Source organism: Alosa sapidissima, chromosome 18, assembly GCF_018492685.1.
Source record: "Alosa sapidissima isolate fAloSap1 chromosome 18, fAloSap1.pri, whole genome shotgun sequence".
Lineage (NCBI taxonomy): Eukaryota > Metazoa > Chordata > Actinopteri > Clupeiformes > Clupeidae > Alosa > Alosa sapidissima.
In genome coordinates, this window is record NC_055974.1 from 2644218 (window position 1) to 2662124 (window position 17907).

General features: G+C 39.3%; 1 long non-coding RNA gene across 1 annotated transcript; it reads right to left on the reverse strand.

The window, feature by feature from the left end:
• Positions 1-462: 462 nt before the first annotated feature.
• Positions 463-3219, reverse strand: LOC121689606. Its single transcript, XR_006024829.1, has 2 exons — positions 1557-3219; positions 463-1004 (listed from the first exon to the last, which is right to left on the reverse strand). It is a non-coding gene; the product is annotated as an uncharacterized LOC121689606 (long non-coding RNA).
• Between the last annotated feature and the right edge of the window lie 14688 nt (positions 3220-17907).

The window sequence follows — 17907 nt, forward strand, 5'->3', positions numbered from 1 at the left end:
GTCTAATATGGGTTGTACAAATTATTGTTTATCAGATTATACAATAGCACTTACTGTTCTACTCACAGGTTACTTAATCAACTTAATCTGAGTATACAAAAACAGTTAGATGAGATTGAATGTTAATTAACTCAATATCCAAACACTAGTATTTATTTCAGTGGTTTATTACAATAAATAGTGGGCCCAAAAATGAAATGTTGCTAAGCAAAGAATTAAAACAAAATTATTAGAATATGTTTGACACCCAATAAATAACAAGCTGGCTGTCAAAAGTACAAAATGACAAATTTCACCTTCACACACAATATTTACTTTAATTTAATTATTGATTAAATTCTGAAATTATCCTCAATTTTATCTTAATGCGTATTTTGTTTATCAGTGGCAATTCTGAATATGGCACTGGAATGGCTACGTAGAGGTAACACTTGATGACACTGATGAAGAATGAGAGGAAGCTCTTGAGATGATCAGTTTTATGCAGAACTAGGATGGAATCTCGAAGTCCTCACACAGCTCAGATTCAGTCTTGCAGCACAGCCCAGGTCTAAAAGTAGGTATAACAGCAAAGACAACTTTGACAGGTATTATTGAAATATATAGTAGCAAGGTATGCGTGATCAGAAAGTGGTCAATTCTTGTCAGAAATATGTCTGCAGGTATGTTTAGAGTGGGTTTGCTGGTTCAGAGTGATATTCAGAGTCTCAATATGATGCAGAGTAGTATTCAGAAAAGGATTCAGTTTCAAAGGCGGTTTCAATTTCAAAGGCGGTTTCAATCTCAAAGGCGGTTTCAATCAAAAGGGTTCAGAGTACAGTATGTGCAGTCAGATATGTTCTCAGCAAGTGTTTGGTTCTTGTCGTAGATATGTTTGCAGGTAGGCGTTAGTGGGTTCTGTTGTATGAGTGCAGTGCAGTGTAGTGCAGGGTGTGCAGACGATGATAGGCAGCGTCACAAGTGACACGCAGACACCACTCGGACAGGGCTGGTCTGGAACAAGCCTAAAAGGCAAACAAAGAAGGAAAAAGTTACACACTTCCAAAAATAAGCAGCAACACACACGGCAACATTGTTGCTTTCTCGGTTCTATCAATTTCAGCAACAGGTCGGTTTTAGTGATGTAGGATGAATTAAGTGAAGTGAGCAAAGAAAACTAATACAAAATTCAGCACAGCAGTATATTATGCAGAGCAGGAGCAGATTTTGTAGGCAGCTGAACATTAGATTATGTGATGGTTGATTGTTATGGTTATGTGATATGATGGTTACTTTTAATAAAAAGAAAAAGTTTGGACACATTTGTAGTTGTCAATGCCGATATGGTAGGTATTCTGCCATCAAGACAAGCAACCTGCAAGTCAACTAGTTTAACTAGCTTGCTAGTTCTGTCAGTCACATTGCCTCCATAACTTACAGTAAGTCTACACCAAATCAGTGAAGTAGCTATTTTTCTTCAACGTCAATAAAAACACAATTTACATGTTTGTGTAACCAAAAAAGTGTAAGCAAGCAGCATAGCTGGTCTATCAGTAAAAATAATTAAAATGACATACCTTAAAAGTCTGCAGCACAGCAAGGGAAGACAGGATGGGAGATGGGAATCTTGAGATGCAGTATTTCTTTGGCAAAGACTGCCGTAGCACAAGGGAAGGTGGAGATGGAGGAAGTCTTTAAAAAGACAATTGCTTTCTGTTGTGAATAAAGAAAATTGTGTGAAACCGTGACCACTGCTATAACATTACAATGCAACACAATTATGTTAAATTAACAAAATGCGGCACAACCTCTTATCTGTGTGACCAAGTAGTACCTTTAGGTTAAATAACATGACATGTACTCGACACAAATATTAGGGGCACACTTAGAAATATGTTTGTTTGCTGTAACATTATAATCAGAAAAGAATTGGGCCAGTATGTTGATAGGCTGAGATATTCTAGATAAGTCTATTATTTTTCCGCCACCATAAAGTTAGAAAATATGTGATAGCATTGGATTCAGGGTAGATTTTTGTGTTATATCACCCTGTTGTTCATTACCCATATGCCTATGGAGGTTCATATTACAGGCATGTTGGCAACATCTAGCAGGCCTTAGGTCATGCAACGTTAACGTCCTAGTTCAAGGCATACTGTCAAACGCTTCCGCGTTGGCCAATTGTTTTTCTATGGAGAGGCGTTAACGTTAACGCCTTAATTTCGTTTGCGGTTTTGCGTTGTGGCCCTGACCTTTCGGTGTTGCTGCAGTGTTTTAGCATAAACTATTGATAGTTTCCAAATGTCAGTCTTCACGAGTCAACTATACTACTACCTGACCAACTGTGGGGCATAGTTAATATAAGTTGTTTTTCACAACACATACGTCGAATAAAAGTGATAATGAATGTCACAAAGTACATGTCTAGTTAAAGTAGGCTAGATAATGGCTAGACCTGTTAGTTGGCCACGTTAGCTGTCAACTTCTAACTTGCTAACTTCATTCCAAGACAACGTAACGTTAGCGAGCAATGTAGGCTATTCTAACTACGTTGTTTATGTGATAATGAATGTCACAAAGTACATGTCTATTTAAAGTAAATGATAGCTAGGCACAACGTTAGTTAGCCACGTTAGCAGCCAAACTTTACCTCAGATAGCGAGCAATGTAACTTATAACGTTAGAAGTCCTACGTTTCAATAATTTCCAAATGACAGACTTTGAGTCAGCTAACGTTATGGTACTACCCTACGAATTGTCGGAAACAATTCGTAAACATTGGTTTTGACAACATAAGTCGAATAAAAGTGATATGATTAGAGTAATTTACGTGGTCGTTAGCGTTAACCAGTAGTGCTAGCTCGAAAGTTAAAGTTAACGTTAACGTTAGCTAGCCGCTTAGGTACCAGGCTCATTTAAGATAGCTATCGATACAAAGAACGCTGTTAACCTTACCAAAATACATCTAGTGTTAACGTTAAGAAAATAAAACTTACTTTTGTGGTAATGTGAAAAGTCCCAGTAACTTCAGGGCGAAGTTTTTGAAGGCTCCAAACTTGACAGAGGCGACGAGACCACTCAGCCAGCTCAGGTAGAACGACAGTGAAGCTAGTGGAGTAGACGAGGGATTGATTCCGAATCAAAGTAAAGGTGTCAAGCGCGAGACTAAGCGACGTCATTGACTGAAGAGCATGGAGAGGTGTGGTCAAGTCAGGTCACTTAATGCAGTGTTTCTCAAACTTTTTCAGACCAAGGACCACTTAACCAATAAAAAAAAAAAAAAATCACGCCTAGCTAAAATAAAAACCAGTAGACCTACTTCAGCAGTATATTACACAATAGGCCTACTCGCTGAACCACCTTGTTTATTGTCTTTGAACCTTGCTTATTGTGTCAGAGGATTAATATGATTTAAACTGGCGTAGCTTACATAGACAGTGTTGCAGAACTGTTTGGATACAAGTTGGTTCAATATGGCAAACAACTCATCTATATTATATTTTACCACATCTGCTTGCGGACCACTTGGGATAGCTTGCGGACCACCAGTGGTCCCCGGACCACACTTTGAGAAACACTGACTTAATGCACAACAGAGTTGATCCAAAGTGCTTAAAAATAAACAAAATAGTAAAAATAAACAAAATAATAAACAACAATAATAATATCAATAATAATGGGATTAAAAAAAGTAAAACAAAATAAAACAATTGTCAGCAATCAAAATGATGGTGGTTTAAATAGACAAAAAGAAAATGATATAGGCCTAGTGTATTAATCAAATCAAATTGAAGGCTGGGCAGTGAAAATAAACGAGGAACATTATCAGAGAATATTAAAGGCTAAGGAAAAAGTGTAATCACACTTCTTAGTTCCAGTGAGTAATCTAGCAGCAGCATTCTAGATCTAGAGTTGAGCAAACCAAAATAAAGTGAGGTACAATACACGGGTTTCCCATTTACCAACAAAACTAGGTGGCCGCACAGCCTTGGGGCAGAAGACGCTTGGTGGCCGTCCACAACGTTATAAACTTAACCTAAATAGTCAGCTGCTGTAAACTACAATCGGATATTTTTGTATACCCCTGTTGTCTCAATGATAATAACATCTCATTTCAGACTATATTTCAAAGTTTGCCGTTCATTTGCATTATTAATATAACATCGTATTTTGTCATTTTTGGCGAAGACATGCATTCCGTTATTGAACATATTTAACATTCTCTAACCATCGTGATATCGAATTGGTGCAGTTTTCAGCACAAAACCTCATCTTATTCTTTTGCTCTTTTGCATTGCTCTATGCTGTTCTATGGTACTTTCTGCCTCTTGGTTGCGCACGCATGTTTTCGTGACGTTGCATAGAAATCCATGTATAGTCAGTCTTGATGTAATAAATGCATGTAATGAATGCGACCAGAGAGAGTTGAAGCAGAGCAAAATATTGCACTTGATGCAAACACTCCAGCAGACAGTTTGGAAGGGAACATATACTTATGAAAGTGTTGTTTAAGAGTTGTAGGGGTAGATTAGAGTCTCGACACAACCGTCATGATGTCACATACTGTGATTTCTGACACAAATCGTACTGAAAGATGTGTTCAACTTCTTCTGCTGTGGTCTTATGCTCCTTCAATTTGAACCGGCAGATCTTGTCAGTCAGATGGACTCAGTCAGAGTTCATCTTGAATGCGCCTATTGATACTATGTTCCAACAAGCAGAAGACAAAAATAAAATAGTAAAAGATCAAATTATGTTTCAGCATTTCAAACGACTATCTTCTCCAATTTCACCAGTGCTACAATTTATTTTTTCCTTTCCTATTTCACTTAAAATGCTGCAGATGGTGTGTAAATTGAAGTTTCATTCTTTTAATTTTACCTTAATTTTACAACAGTAAATCAGGTCTTCCTAAATCACCTATACAGTTCTACTGTTGAACTCATGCACGAGCAGATATTCCAGCTGATTTAATTATTACATTACATTTGGCAGACACTTCTTGACCAAAGTGACTTACATATGTCAGCTATATTACAAGGGATCACATTGTCCCCGGAGCAACTTGGGGTTAAGTGCCTTGCTCAAGGGCACAACGGTGGAAGCTGGGAATTGAACCGACAACTTTCAGGCTATTGCACGCTAGCCCAGCTCCTTAACCACTAATCTACCACCTGATTTAAGTCAGGTTTAAGTGAGGCCATCCTTAAAAATATTTTCGTTTGCCGTAACCCGACCGACCCTGTCAATTTAGAACCGACCCAAATATTTTTTTTTTTTCCCCTTTTAGTCCGACCGACTTGCCGGTTGTAAACTTGCGTTAATACCGACCGATTGTTTTTTTTTTTACTCTAAACAACCAATACAAATGCAATAAAATAATATTTCTTTTAGTAGGCCCAAGTATTGTGAATATAACTTGCCTGCATGCAAACGTGGCTCACTTAAAAAAAACCTGTGGCGTCATCTCTACACCATTGGTTTGACGCATGTCACACTATGGCCTACGCTTCGTTTCATTCACACAAACTGATAACGCTTTTACTTGGCACGAAGTTCTGGAAGAACTGTGGGCAGATCTTTTCTCATCCCTTCTCCCCCTAGTCTAGCGGTGACCGTGTCGGAGTATTGAAATTGGTTGTGGTCTATTCAGCATTTCTCAAAATATGGGTCCGCAACATGGAGACTGCTGGTCCGCGGAGTCGTGGAGTGAAATTAGGCCCGGTGCTTCATCTGATAATTTGCTGCGCAGTTGATCAAGAAACCGCGGATCGACGAAAAAAGAAAACAAACGTTTCTGCTATCGATGTCATTAAACATGGAGCCCTACAATTAAGTGGTGGTATGAGCATTCATTCAATGCGCGTCTGCGCGAGGGAAACTGAAACTAATCGATAACGTTGGTATCAAAGCTCCGCTTCAACCTGTTGGAAGGCTATTTATTTATTTAACGAAACTTAATAGAACGATGTTGTTTTTTGGAACTTCCTTAGAAACAGAGCAGAGACTGTATATACTGTATAGCATTGAGTATTGTATAGTCAAATTTCAAAATAACGTGGCCAAGAGCTATTGTAGCCTTCTTTCTGGGTACATGTAGATGAGCCCTATGACCCAAAAGTCTGCCATGACCGGGCCTCAGGTCAAAGAAGTTTGAGAAAGGCTGGTCTATATAACCTGCATCAGAATGAGGTTTGCAATGGTGCGCCTGAAGGCACGGGTTGAAGACCCAGTCAGTTACGTCACAATATGCACATTTGTGTAAATTCATTCCTACGTAATCACCATGACCAAAATTGAACTTTTTTTTTTACTTTGAATCTTGAAAAAAAAAATATTGACCTACCTACCGACCCATTTTTATTTTTTTTTGGCTGTTACTGCAAACAAAAATATTTTTAAGGATGGCCTGAACAAGAAGCAGATGCGGCTAACTCGGGTTAGTAGAATAGCTTCAGCCTCATGTTAAAGTTGATGCTACTTCAGACAGGCTTAATCATGTTGGTTGTTATGTTGGTTGCTAGGTTGTCATTTTGAGAATGGTTGCTAGGCTTTTGCTTGGGTACTTTAGGTGGTTGCTAGGTTATATTGGTTGCTAGTTTGTAACTGTGGAAGTGGTTGCTAGGCTGTTGCTAGGGTATTTGACATGGTTGCTAGTCTGTTGCTATGGTACTTGAGGTGGTTGCTAGGCTGTTGCTAGGTTAGTTGTGGTGGTTGCTATGCTGGTTGCTAGGTTAAACTCATTGGTTGCTGTATTGGTTGCTAGGTTGTAACTGTGGAAGTGGTTGCTAGGCTGTTGCTTGGGTATTTGACATGGTTACTAGGCTGTTGCTAGGGTTCTTTAAATGGTTGCTAGGCTGTTGCTAGGTTAGTTGTGGTGGTTGCTATGCTGGTTGCTAGGTTAAACTCATTGGTTGCTTTATTGGTTGCTAGGTTGTAACTGTGGAAGTGGTTGCTAGGCTGTTGCTAGGGTACTTGAGGGGGTTGCTGTATTGGTTGCGAGGTAGATGAGGTTTAATAGTTGGAATGACTGAACAGTTAAATAGGTGGGTAGTTTAAATCGTTAAATTATTCGAGAGGTAGATGAAATTTAATATAGTTAGAATGACTGAACAGTTAAAATAGGTGGATACCTTAAATGGTTAAATTATTTGCTAGGTAGATGAGGTTTAATATAGAATGACTGAACAGTTAAATAGGTGGATAATTTAAATGGTTAAATTATTTAGGTAGATAATTGACGATAACTGACAGTTGGAATGGCTCTAATGTTTGCTAGCAGTTATGCTAACTACGTTATCAAAGATAATCATGTTAACCAAGTTACTTAACTTTGTTAACTTAGCTAATGGTTTCATTTTTAGTAGTTATGCTAACTAGCATGTTAGCAATGCTAACATGTTAACTATGTTAACCATGTGACTTAGCTAACCTAGCTAATCACTTTTTGTTAGGTATGCTAACTATGCTAACTAGCATGCTAACATGTTAAGTATGCTTACCATGTGACTTAGCTAACTTAGCTAATCATTTTTAGTAGGCATGCTAACTATGTTAGTTAACCTAGCTAATCATTTTTAGCAGTTATGCTAACTATGCTAACTAGCATAGTAGCATGCTAACTATGCTAACCATGTTACTTAGCTAATCATTTTTAACAGTTTTGCTAAAAATGCTAACTAGCATGCTAACATGCTAGCATGCTAACCATGTTACTTAGCTAACTTAGCTAATCATTTTTAGTAGTTATGCTAACTATGCTAACTAGCATGTTAACATGTTAGCATGCTAACTATGCTAACCATGTGACTTAGCTAACTAGCTACAGTGGGTAGGAGTCATAGTTGATGACAAGTAACAGTTACAATGGCTGAACAGTTAAAAAGTTCAGTAGTTTAAAGGGTTAAATTGTTTAACAGTAAAATATTGTAGTGAGGACTTTTATTTTGAAACAGATTTTGGCAGAGGAAGCAGTTGAACAGGATGTGTAGTCTTAATAGGGCCAGTTTGTATGCTTAAAGCCTGAGACTGGCAGTTGGTCCAGGTGGCCCGAACACCTGCCATAGGATTCTAATTGCTTAACGGCCGTATTGTGATGTCATAATCATAATGTTAAGTCAATGGGGAAATTTTGATTAGTTTTTAATCGTTAATAGTTGGAATGACTGAACAGTTAAATAGGTGGGTAGTTTAAATCGTTAAATTATTCGAGAGGTAGATGAAATTTAATATAGTTAGAATGACTGAACAGTTAAAATAGGTGGATACCTTAAATGGTTAAATTATTTGCTAGGTAGATGAGGTTTAATATAGAATGACTGAACAGTTATATAGGTGGATAATTTAAATGGTTAAATTATTTAGGTAGATAATTGACGATAACTGACAGTTGGAATGGCTCTAATGTTTGCTAGCAGTTATGCTAACTACGTTATCAAAGATAATCATGTTAACCAAGTTACTTAACTTAGTTAACTTAGCTAATGGTTTCATTTTTAGTAGTTATGCTAACTAGCATGTTAGCAATGCTAACATGTTAACTATGTTAACCATGTGACTTAGCTAACTTAGCTAATCATTTTTAACAGTTTTGCTAAAAATGCTAACTAGCATGCTAACATGCTAGCATGCTAACCATGTTACTTAGCTAACTTAGCTAATCATTTTTAGTAGCTATGCTAACTATGCTAACTAACATGCTAACTATGTTAACCATGTTACTTAGCTAACTTAGCTAACTAGCTACAGTGGGTAGGAGTCATAGTTGATGACAAGTAACAGTTACAATGGCTGAACAGTTAAAAAGTTCAGTAGTTTAAAGGGTTAAATTGTTTAACAGTAAAATATTGTAGTGAGGACTTTTATTTTGAAACAGATTTTGGCAGAGGAAGCAGTTGAACAGGATGTGTAGTCTTAATAGGGCCAGTTTGTATGCTTAAAGCCTGAGACTGGCAGTTGGTCCAGGTGGCCCGAACACCTGCCATAGGATTCTAATTGCTTAACGGCCGTATTGTGATGTCATAATCATAATGTTAAGTCAATGGGGAAATTTTGATTAGTTTTTAATTAATAGTTTAAAAAGTATAAAAGTTACAAAGCTGAAAAATACATAGCACCCATGTCCTAAGTAAGACCTACGTGACATAGTTTGAATGAAGTTTCTACGTTAAACGGTTGAAAAAGAAAAATAATTAGACGGAAAGAAAAATAAGAAGAATAATAAGAAGAAGCCTAGGAAGAACAGTACAGTGCATTTCCATACACTGTAATAAGAATAAGAGGCCTAGGAAGAACAGTACAGTGCATTTTCATGCACTGTAATAAATCGGATAACAGTAGAGTGCATTTTCATGCACTCTAATAAGAATAAATCGGATAACAGTAGAGTGCATTTTCATGCACTCTAATAAGAAGAAGCCTAGGAAGAACAGTACAGTGCATTTTCATGCACTGTAAAAAGCCTTGGAATAACAGTACAGTGCATTTTCATGCACTGTAATAATAATAATAAGAAGCCAGGAGATTTCAAGATAGTGGATTCCATCCACTATAATAATAATAATAAGAAGAAGCCAGGAGATTTCAAGATAGTGGATTCCATCCAGTATAATTATTCAATAGGCTACAATTGACAGCAGCACCAAAAATTACTGAAGACATTAATGTAATTTATACCAGTTATCACTGTAGGACTGAAAAAACACAAACAGGGCTGTTGCTGGAAATATTTTATTCCTGTAGGCTATACTACCTACCTACATTGCTGGTACATTTTGGAACAGTACAGGTACATGAACTAACTAGATGTACCGCATAGCGGTACAAAATATGACCGCCGCTCAGTCCTGTACATCCGTTCCGCGAAAATAAATCACACTTCAATTTGTCTCCATATTTTACTCCATCCCCCACTCTTGAAACTTTTGTGTATGCTTGTTTGGCATGCCTGAGTGTGTGTGTGTGCGGCTGCACAGAAAGTAGCCTACTGGTGCTGAAAAGGTGAATAGATTGTAGAATAGCCAAAGAAGATGTAGCATTGTTATAAAACCTTTAAAATCTCTAAACAATCACAAGTAGGGCAGTTCATCACAGTTCATCCATTGCAACTGGATTGATGAAAGGTCACTTACACCTGTAGGCTACATTGTATTTGGGAAAAGCAAAAGGTATCAGCATAATGTTTTTTTTTTTTTTGTTTGTTTTTATGTATTTATAAACAAAAACATCTCTGTCAGTTCCATGCCGTTTTCAACAGCTATCAAAAACAAAGGTCATTTTTGGATGGATGGATTTTTTGTGAATGTTTCTTCTTCTACATAAGATTTTAGTCATCTTTAGTTCATGTAATACTTTATTGTCAATGCACAAATTAAGTAACAGTAGTCTGAAACGTTATTGTTAATGCACAAATTAAGTAACAGTAGTCTGAAACGAAATGCTGTTTTACATCTAACCAGTGGTGCAAATAACTGACATGTCCAAATGGGCCTTGATGAAATGCGTCGCTAGACTGTTCATACACATTTTAACGGGCCAAAGTTGAAGAGCTTTTGTCCGTTATTGTTCGTGCAAATATAGGCTGATTCATGTTCCCTTGCATTGTGTAACTGAGGTCCATGGCTAGTCTGGCTTTCATCAGACCAAGCTCAATCTTTTAAGAAATCAAAAAATAAATAGCGGGCAGATCAGGCTGGGTTCACCCAGCCTAGTCCATAGGCACCCGATATTGTTTAATTTTCCGATTGAGATATACACGATCTGGCTATTCTAAATGCAAAAATGCATCAGGGAGTTATGACAAAACTGTAACTAACAAACTAGATCCTAATAGAAAGCTGTTAGCTTCCCTAAGCTACAGGTAGGATTATAAGGTAGGCCTATTTACAACATAAATTGTCAATAGGCTATGCTGGCGACACAAATAAAATCTCCTTTGGAAACCAATGGCTTACGCCTTACAGTATCAAGCGGACTTAAACTGCTCCATGAGTCAAGGAAAGCGCGAATGAAGTAGCCACTTCTAAATGGGACCCACTACACAGTAGCTTAAGGTGTGTTGCTAAAGCAGCCATAATGAAATGAAGGTGTCATTGTTTGGATACTTCACACACACATGCTTTTTAATTTCACAGACTACAACTACCAAGCTGGAATCAAAGCACATCGATTCCCCTCTCACACCCTGCACGCACTTAAAACAAAATAAACAGGCGTCTTAGTCTCACGCATGTATAGGCAAAACTGTATCAGACCGGTGTAACGTTGGTAAATCTTCCATTGCACAGAATGATTTTGTAGCACGTGCAATAAATGACAGTCGAAAGATACAAACAGTGTTGCTATCAATTTGCTTGGTATAACTGCATTTATAGTTTTCTACAAATGCAATCAATCAAATTGGCCTCCATCACTCAACCAACGCTAACGGTAACATTACCTAGGTCCTTATTGTCCTTCAGGGAGGGGAGTGAAGCACCAATGATCCTTCCAGCTGTGTTCACTATGCGCTGCAGGGCTTTCCTGTTGTATTCAGTGCAGCTTCCGCCCCACACAGTGAGAGCATCCTCTCCAGCTGTATCGCTGTGTGGGGCGGAAGCTGCACTGAATACAACAGGAAAGCCCTGCAGCGCATAGTGAACACAGCTGGAAGGATCATTGGTGCTTCACTCCCCTCCCTGAAGGACATTTACACCACCCACCTCACCCGCAAGGCGACCAAAATTGTGAGTGATGCAAGTCACCCCGCTCACAATCTGTTTGATCTACTGCCCTCTGGGAAGAGGTACAGAAGCCTGCGCTCCCGCACTACCAGACTCACCAACAGCTTCATACACCAAGCTGTAAGGATGCTGAACTCTCTCCCTCCTCTCCCCCCTCCACCCTCAGCTACATAACATCCTGGACATTGGACCCACAATGGCCGCCTGCACTACTCCACTTGCACACTTGTACACTTTACAACTTGGTGTTGTTGTCCTGAAAACACAACACTTCTGCTGCTCTTACATAACTTGCAACACTATGCCACTTTCTTTATTACTTAGGTCAAACAGAACTACCCAAGCCTTTTATTGGCCTGACTTAGCACTAGTATTTTATTGACTGTCTACGCACAATTTCAACCAAATTTTGCTGCTCTTATTTTTTCATTATTATATGTGCCCTCTTATTTACTTATTTACTTACTTTTTTGTTTACTTGAATGTTATGTTTGTCTGTGGACTTACATTGGAAAAATATGTCTTGTCTTCACCGTGGGATAGTGAGAAACGTAATTTCGATCTCTTTGTATGTCTGGAACATGTGAAGAAATTGACAATAAAGCTGACTTTGACTTTGATTGATATTACAAGATTAACGTACCTGCAGTAAAAACCAAGCATGTCCGATAAACATCCTCAGATTTATTTCAGCTTCAAGAAGAAATGGGAATTACACTTCATGTAAACATCGTCCTACCCTTATTAGATGTTCGCTGCGGTAAATTACAGTCCTTGTAGGAAGCGTCCATTGTTTTTCCAACCCACTTTTAACTTCCAACAAAATTACGTCTCACTGCAACGATGCGCCATCTAGTGGACAAACGACTACTTATCGCCAATACTGAAAATGCAGCCATGATGATGATGATGAATATTTATTTTGGCTTTCTTTTAATCCTACTGAATTTGTAATTATGTATCGGCCGTTCTAATACCGATAGTATGTGGGTGCCTGTGTGTGTGTGCATGTGTATATGTGTGCACCGCCATCTACAGGCCAATGAGTGTACAGTCACTAAATGTACACATAACCTAATTTTTTTAGACCACCCCATGGATGAAATTCTACGAAACTTGGCATACCCCCAGAGAATGCCAGGTCAATCATACACATAAAATTTGGTGCAGTTCTGAACATCTTAACTGAAGATAGGGGCGATTAAAGCAGAATAATATTGCATTTTCATTTTTTATTTTTTACCGGGGGGGGGGGGGGGTGCAAATCACAAATGAGTGATTATGGGCCAGGTTGATGTGGGTTCAGGTAGGGGGGGGGGGGTGGTGTTTATGCACATGTGTGCACATGGAATGGGTTAACATGACCCCTGGAGGCAAACATACGGAAAAAAATGGTCATCCTAGGCCCTACGGTTCTCAAGATATTCACAGAAAACTGTGTCTGCCCTACCCTCCTTTCGGGGGGTCCAGTACAGCGGGGGGGCTACAGATCAAAACGAAAAACAACGGTTCCATGCTATACATGTGGGGTTACATGCCCACCAAGTTTCGTGTACCCCGGTCTTTCAGTGTCCCGGGAATCCTTGTTGGTGTACGGTCACTAAATGTACACATAAATTATTTTATTCTAAGGCCCCCCATGAACGAAAGTTCACAAAACTTGGCATGCATTCGGAGGGTGTCATAATGATCCTACACTTTCAATTTCGTGCAGTTTTGACCATGTCAGCCAGAGATATTGTGATGAAAACACCTAATTTTTTGCTTTTTAATTTTTAACTAGGTGGCGCTATACATGAAATAAGTGGTAATGGGATGGGTTGACATGCCCCCTTAAGACCAACATACAAAAAAAAGGTGGACCTCCTAGGCCCTACGGTTCTCGAGATATTCACAGAAAACTGTCTCCGGCCACCTACAGGCCAGTTGGTGTATAGTAACATAAATTAATTTATTGTGTGGCCCCCCATGAACGGAATTCTACGAAACTTGGCGTGCATTCAGAGGGTGTCATAATGATCCTACACTTCCAATTTCGTGCAGTTTTGACTATGTTAGGTTACAGATACCTGCGATTACAACACCTCATTTTTACTTTTTTGTGTTTAACTAGGTGGCGCTATACATGAAATGAGTGGTTATGGAATGGGTTGACATGGCCCCTTGAGATCAACATACAAAAAAAAATGGTCCTCCTAAACCTTACGGTTCTCGAGATATTCACAGAAAACTGTGTCTGCCCTACCCTCCTTTCGGGGGGTGCAGTCCAGCGGGGGGGGCTACAGATCAAAACGAAAAACGATGGTTCCATGCAATCCATATGGGGTTACATGCCCACCAAGTTTCGTCTACCCCGGTCTTTCAGTGTCCCGGGAATCATTGACGGAAATTTGGACATGCTGCGCGGCGGTCATAATAACAAATGTAAATCAGGTTTATAGCCCAAGTATACTTGCATATACAAGGAATTTGATCTCGGCATTTATCCCATCCATGAATTAGTGAACACACAGTGAGGTGAAGCACACAATGAGCACACACTAGTGAGGTGAAGCACACACTAGTGTTCACTTGCTACAGTGGCGCTCGGGGAGCAGTGAGGGGTCAGGTGCACGGGTCTTGCTCAAGGGCACTTCAACCGTGGTTGTGGGCATGGGAGAGCAGTGCTCTTCAACCACTCCCCCCCTCCCCAACATTTCTCCTACTGGTCAGGGATCAAACTGGCAAGCCTTTGGTTTCAAGCCCGAAGCCCTAACCAGTAGGCCACGGCTGCCCAAGTATACTTACATATACCAGTATGGGAGCATGCCTATGTTGCCACAGCCCTATGTCCCCTAACCCTAATCCTAGAAATGTGGGACACCGATACCGATAATGAATATGTGCTCTGCTTTTTACCCATTCGGGGGTAGTGTACAACACACCCACACAAACAGTGTACACCCATTCAAACACACACCCTAGAGCAGTGAGCACACTAGGAGTACACATACACACCCTAGAGCAGTGAGCACACTAGGAGTACACATACACACCCGGAGCAGTGAGCACACTAGGAGTACACATACACACCCGGAGCAGTGAGCACACTAGGAGTACACATACACACCCGGAGCAGTGGGCAGCCCTTGATCCGGCGCCCGGGGAGCAGGGCTGAAGGGCACCTCATCCATAGATATGGATGTGGGAGAGCGCTGTTAAGTCACTCCCCCCATCTTCATTTTTCCTACCAGTCGGGGATCAAACTGGCCACCCTTCAGTCACAAGTCCGATTCCCTAACCAGTAGGCCATGGATGCCCAATGTAATTAGGAGACAAATGTTATGATTTGTTGGCTGTTCATGTATTGTTTGGTTGTGACAGTGTGTCATATCCATATGGCAAAGGGAAAACCTCAGCAATCAATTTGATGCTCGAGAGGAATCTTGATTTGAAACATTTTACAGGTGTACTGTAGAAGCTGATGAGCATGAAGGCAGGAATGGATTTCCTTTCTTGCCTCTACTATGGAAAGACTGTTGAAAGCCTCAGTAACTTGAGATACATGCTATTCACCAAGAAAAGAGACCCTCCTAAAATAAAGAGTCTTCCTCCAACAAGAGAATATGCAGCGGAACACATCAAGCATGCATGGCTGCAAGTCTTTCTGTGGAGAGCAGCTGACAACAAAAAACACCTCCTGTGCCTGTTCATGGCAACACTGACATGGCACCCAAAACAGTTCTACAGCTTGTTGCTTGTGGATGCAAGGCAGTGCCAGCATGCTCCAGGGCCTCTTGCTGCTGTCAGTCAGATGGACTACCATGCACCATTAGCAAAGGTGGTGAACAGTGTGCAAAAAAAATTTGAAGATGGCTACACTTTCAGTGGAGGATACTGATGACATCGAGGGAGAATGTCTGATTGAATGAATGTTTTTTGGAGGAGACATTTGATGTTTGTGATGTGTACAAGGCCAGCCTGGCAACATGTTCTGTATATAGTTACTTTCAGAATCTGTGAGAAAGTTCTACTTTGTTCCTTATAACTTTGTCTATTTGACTAATTGTTGAGGGTTGATACAATTTGTTGCTCAGCCTACCATTTCAGCGGTGTGACCTTACCAGGCTTTACAGTTATTATGTTCTCTGGAGGGACTTGAAATCATTTTTAGCATGTTTTTATTGACATAATTGATTTCTGTTTGAGAAGAGCTTTCATTTGATACCATACATGATAGGTTTATACAGTAATGTGCATCTAGTTATTTTTTTTAATGGTCAAAAAAGGGGGCGTGGCAAATTATGTCATTAAAAAAAATGCTCAAGGGTGCCAGAGCGGCACCCGTCAGATTCTGAGTCTACACCCCCTAAACTATCAATTTATGCAAAAAAATTGCATTAGTACCTTATGTCACACCTATCCTGGGGTTCTACCTGACTAGATTGTTCACATGCAGATGTACCTGACCCAATAGAAATGTATGTGTTCTCATATTTCAACACTCACATGCTCTACAGAGTCTCCTCATTATGTACTTCTTCTCAGCATTCATCGAGTTAAATCTTTCCTGCAACTGAGATTTCTCGCTGTGCAGATGATTATATCTGTCCTGTAATTTAGATTTTTCTGAATTCAGGCTGTTGTATGTCATTTGCAATTTAGATTTCTCTGAATTCAGATTGTTGTAACTGATTTGAGATTTCTCTGTATTGAGTTTATTATAACTGTCCTGCAATTTAGATTTCTCTGAATTCAGGTTGTTGTAATTGGTCTGTAACCAGGGCTGTAGTACTCGAGTCCGGTCTTGGACTCGAGACCGTTTTTCTATGGTCTCGGACTCGCTAGTATTTGGACTTGGTCTTGTCTCGGTCTCGGCCACTGGTCTTGCCAAATATGGCTTTTGGTCTCGACCGAGTCCAGGTGTCTTTAGGGCCATCAAAATTAACGTGTTAATCGCCGCGATGCATTTTGAAATACATAATGCGTTACAAAATATTAACTCAATAGTGTTTACCTTTGTGGGGGGCTGATGTCACGTAACGGAAGCCGCAAAACCTAAAACCGCAAGCCTGAGAGTTTATTTTACTGTCTGTGGAGTTAGCTGAAGATAAAGAGGAACCAACATTTAGCCAAATAGTAGCTTTACTGCAAACTGCTTTTCACTCTTGTTAGATAACGTTTACAATGTCAAAATGCACCAACTGCAACAGTTACATAAAGATGATACTTTTCGGCTCCTCTCCATTAAGATCCAACTTGAACGTACTCCATTTAATTGAGAGCGCGTCTGAACGCACACGAGGAGAGAAAACGTTTGGCAGGCTCCAGCTGGCTTGGCGTTGTTGATGATAATTGATATCTCCTTTTTAATATAAGAAACTTATAAAAGGAAGGCAACAAAGACGAGGTTAGAGGAGATTGCGGATTTATCCGATTTCCACTACTGACCAGTTATAAACATGTATGTAGGCTGCACTCACTGTGATTTGAAAAATGGACAAAAATATGAAGAGTTGTCTTTGCCTTTGTGTAATGGAACTGGTGAGTCTTGAAGTCTTCAATAATTTGTTTACATGAAGCACATATTATGCCGATTGAAACACATTCCATTCAGATAGCTAGGTGACTGGCTCAGGCTCATCATTCACTTTTAATTGCAAACAGAAAATGTCTAGCTAGCATCATGTCATTACATGCTTCTATTTCCAAAGGAATGAAAACTGTTTATACCAACTTAATATCATGCTTATCATTGTTAATATTGTACAATACATGTGGTACAAACAATATTAGAGCTTGTGGACTAGCTATAGGCTATATTTCAATGGAGCTGGTAAAAAAAAGATCATTATGAGAACGTGGCCACAATGGGCTTAAAGTAACAGTGCACCATTTACAAATGAGTTAAACAGCATCATGTGTAGTATTTCTTAAGAAATGAATACTTTAAAACACAATTGCTGTGTCAGTATTATCATTTAAATAATATAAAAGTGTTTTACTTTTACCTTTGTGGTTACTCATTCATTTTGTGATTTATGTTGAAGCTTTAGTCTTTAGGAACTTTTTAATTGCGGTTAATGGAGATTAATTCATTTCAAAATATATATTTTGAATCGTTTGACAGCCCTATAATAATATTGGAGAAGGGGAATGGCTACACTTACAAATCCTGGGTGTGTTCACACTGTTTTTGCTTTTAGATAATAATAATAATAACCCAAAA